The sequence below is a fragment of the Tenrec ecaudatus genome, chromosome 9 (genome assembly GCF_050624435.1).
Source record: "Tenrec ecaudatus isolate mTenEca1 chromosome 9, mTenEca1.hap1, whole genome shotgun sequence".
Classification (NCBI taxonomy): domain Eukaryota; kingdom Metazoa; phylum Chordata; class Mammalia; order Afrosoricida; family Tenrecidae; genus Tenrec; species Tenrec ecaudatus.
In genome coordinates, this window is record NC_134538.1 from 145663054 (window position 1) to 145667380 (window position 4327).

A 4327-nucleotide genomic window follows, 5' to 3' on the forward strand; every position below is an offset into this window, starting at 1 on the left:
TAATGTCCGCTCTCCCGAGCTCCATAGAAATATAGCCTTTAACTGCCTCATTCACCAGAACGGTGATTAACTTGTTTTCCCTTTCTCTGGGGCAAGGGGGGCCACATGGAGTAGTGGTTACACACTGCGCACCAGTGGTTCATTCGGAAAAATAAGGGGCTTTCTTCTCCTAGAAAGAGATACAATCCCAGAAGCTCACCGGGACACTTCTACCATGCCTCCTTGGGTCACTATGAGTCAACATCGACTCATGTCATGTCTCAGTGGCATTGGTTATTGGTTTTCTGTAGATTGAAGGGAGTGCTGTGTTCTTGCTTCACACAATTCCCACAACCACCGTCTACCACGTGGTTTCAGTGTACCTAATGCATTTTCTTTTTATATATATATATTTTTTTAAATATGGAACGTTTCACGAATTTGCGTGTCATCCTTGCGCAGGGGCCACGCTAAATCTTCTCTGTATCGTTCCAATTGTAGTCTATGTGCTGCCGAAGCGAGCACCCTAATGCATGTTCATCTTGAGGGTGGCGTTGCGCAAAACAAGGACCCCATTGGCTCTATTCAAAATCCCCTTAAAGTGATTAGAAAGAATACAAACCGTTTATATCGTAGCCAACAAGAAATCTCCTCAAAATACATGCCTACACACAGCTCTTCAGATTTATCCTGTTTGAACACGGTAGCTACAACCTTCGAAGCTCAGTCATTTTCAAAACCCGAGCTGGATGCTAGAAGCGTGATGTCATTACGTAGGAAAAGTACAATTGTAATACTCCCAAGAGAGGTCAAAATCAGGACGCAGCATTGAATATGGTGGATTAAAAATGCTGAAGGTTACTAAAATAAATAAATAGTCCTTCGTATTCATACAAAACCTCGTTTAAAGTATACTACTATGCCCAGAAGTCAGTTTCTCTGTTTAAGGCATTATGCACATAATAACTATATATTATTCTAATTGTTCCTCATACTGATTGATGAAGATATAGAATAGTCGCCAGATTTTAAAATGAGGCAAAAAAAAATCTCAGATGCTAATGATTGAAAATGTAAGGCAAATTTTCAATTATTTTATCACTGAGGTAAATTTGAGAGACCAGTATAGGTTAAGTTATGCTCCCTCCCCCCCAAAAAAAACATATAAAGCCCTTGTACCATTAAACTTGACTTTATTTGAAAATAGAATACTTATAAATGTAATTAGTTCATAAGAAATCACACCTGAAAGTTAACATAAAGTCCATATGATTGATTTCCTAAAAGGAAGAAACACAGAATCCTAGAGATACACAAGGAAGACAGTCACGTGATAGTGAGTGGAGAGAATGCAATTATGCTGACACTAGCCAAAGAACATCTGGGGTTTCCAAAAACTGGAAGACACGGGACATTTTGTTGCCTGGGGTCTTCAGAGCAAGCAGTACTCTGACAGCATCTTAAAACATCTACCTTGCAGAGTCATGAGAAAATAAATTTCTATTGCTGTAAGCCAGAGAAGTTCATGACATCATGCCCAGTGAAAGAACTCATCCATTAACATGAAGAGTACCTATTGCAGTTAAGTCAATGACAAGATAGCAAGCTAATTGAGAAGATGACGCTTTTGCTATGAGTATAAACAAGAATGAAAGGTATCCCAAAGATTAGCTGTTGTGAGGACCATTGCCATCCTGAGCTGTGTAGAGAGGTACCCTAATCATAACTGAGAGATGAGAGCCCAGGGACACTTCATCCGTTACTGGCAAAGCAAAGGAGGTGCAGTTTGTTGGAGACCCTTGTCTTCTTTGCCCAGGAGTATCTGCAAATGGTGAGGCTCAGTTGAAGCACAAGCTAATTATTAAGAAAGACTGAACATGCTTCTCTATTGAACTTAGATGGTATTCTGTCGATGATTCATAAGGCATTCAATACTTGTATTTTAATTACGACACATTCCCATAGTGATGTGAGTGATGGAATTAAAGAGGACAAGACAGACAGACACCAAAAGAATCAGACGGAAGACGTTTATATAAATTCAAAAGGGATAGAAAACTATGGTGGTAGCATTAATAGAGCAACGGTAAAAGGAGCAGGAGAGAATTTAGGTGAAAACATGAGGCCATAGGTTTGGACTGAACTAGGTTTACATGTCCAAAAAGAACCTGTAGATGATACATTCTGTAACTTAAACATGATCTGACGGAGTGCTTTGTCTGCGAAAGTCACTGGTACATCGAGAGGGTAATTAAAGTCTTGGGTGTGATTGAGACTCTCCAGAAACACCGTTTAAAGTAAAAGAGAACTGGAATGTCAAGATGTCCCCGGAATTACCTCATCAATTCTAACTAGCGTAATTAAAATAAAATAATAACTCTTTATAAAATTGTGTAAAATACAGCTTTCACGGATCAATAGACACAAAGCACTAGAGGTGAGTTAGCAGGTTGTCTGGGAAGAGACACGTAGTCCCTTTACTCCCACTAATGTACAGCGAGCTAAGTACAATACAGAAAGATGAGAGAAAGAGGACAAAGACCCAATGGTTGAAACAGAGATGTGGGATCGATCAACTATGTACAGTGTGTAATAGATCTATTGTAAAAAATCAATTTCCCTCTGACATTTCAGATTTTATATGGATATATGATTCAACAAATTGGTATGTTGAAGAAGGAAACAAAGTCATGCTTGTGCTTTTTCATGTGCATAACTAACATATTTGAGAGATTTTTAATTCGCAATGTTCCAGGGTAGACTCAAAGTTATTTTTGGTTTTTTGACTATTTTATTGGGGGCTCATACAATTCTTATCACAATCCATACATAGATCCTTTGTGTCAAGCACATTTGTACATTTGTTGCCATCATCATTCTCAAAGCATTTGCTTTCTACTTGAGCCCTTAATATCAGCTCCTCATTTTTCCCCACCTTCCCTGCTCCCCCCTCCCTCATGAACACTTGATAATTTATAAATTATTATTATTTTGTCATATCTTACATGGTCCAACGTCTCCCTTCACTCACTTTTTTTGTTGTCCATCCCCAAACTTTTGTGCCTCTCCACTCCTCTGTGTTTGTCCTGCTCATAAGAGAGGCTTCGGGTAAAGGACAAAATTCAGAGAAGAGTCAGAGGAAACGGTTGAACAGAAAGAATGAGTTTATTGAAGGGGATAATGCAGGGGGAAAAAACCTCTACAAGGCCTTAACTAGTCTAAAAGGCCTGCGAGCACACACAGCTAATATAGAGTTGGACCTGTTATTTGGCTAATGGCGGACCTCTCACCATCATCTGACTTTCTGGTGGGTCTTCTCCTACTAACCAGTTCTCTGTAGTGTATCTCCTCTTGCTAGTAGTCTATACATTCCACCACCCGACACCCAGACTCCACCCGAGGGTCTATTGAGTCAATGTGAAGGTTATGCGAATATCTTGTCTTGTTCCACCCAGCCTTTTCACTCATCCTGGTCCCATTCATTAATAAGGAAATGTGTTTTATCTGCCCTTCAAGTGGGGACACACATCTCATCTCTTTTCGGTTATGATTCCTGCCACATTCCTGACACCATCACTTCCTCTCTTTTGCACACCTCTGTCTAGCTAACAAGGACTCTGATAAAAATAAGCTAGGATAGAGACAGGATATTTATCTGTCAGGGACATAGAGGGGTCAGTCAAAATGTACTGCTAATAGTGTGAAAACCAGAGTATTGAATTATGGTGCTGTGGAGAATCTTGACGGTACTATGGACTGCCAAGGAGTCCCAGTGGGGTAGTGGTTTATCATTGGGCTACCAAACACAAGGTTATCAGATTGAAACCAGCAGTCACTCTGTAGGAGAAAGATGAGGGTTTCTATTCCCATAAAGAGTTGTAGCCTTGGAAACCCACAGGGTAAGTTCTCCTGAGTTATAGGTTGTAGGGGAAAACTATTTACTCCAAAGACAAGCAGGGCAGGACCACCACCTTCCATGATTCATGGTCCCGTGGGAGAATGCTGATGGCTCAGCCATAGGAGCTTATGAAGCAAAGGCTGGCCTTTCTCTCTGCCTGAGATAAGCAGACACTTGCTTCCTATTTCCTGACTAAGACTCTGAAGTCTGAAAACTTACCAGTTACCTCATGACCCCCAGCCTCAGCCTCCCCTCCTGTCGATGAATCATTTGGCTCATCAGTTAATGCTTCTTTTGTAAATCTTTGAATTGTGAAAACAGTTCCATTTATGTATAAACCTGTCACTTGTTGCAGGCTGTATTTAAGCCTGCCCCTCATACAGCTCTGGCTCCTGGAGTGTCTATACTGCAGGGACCCCCGCACTCTAACTTTTGGTTATTCCTTTTGGA

The 4327-nt window shown here is 40.6% G+C and overlaps 1 non-coding gene across 1 annotated transcript; it reads right to left on the bottom strand.

The window, feature by feature from the left end:
- Nucleotides 1–396: 396 nt before the first annotated feature.
- LOC142457489 (U6 spliceosomal RNA) lies at nt 397–504 on the bottom strand. The gene has a single exon (XR_012786217.1). It is a non-coding gene; the product is annotated as a U6 spliceosomal RNA (small nuclear RNA).
- Nucleotides 505–4327: the final 3823 nt, after the last annotated feature.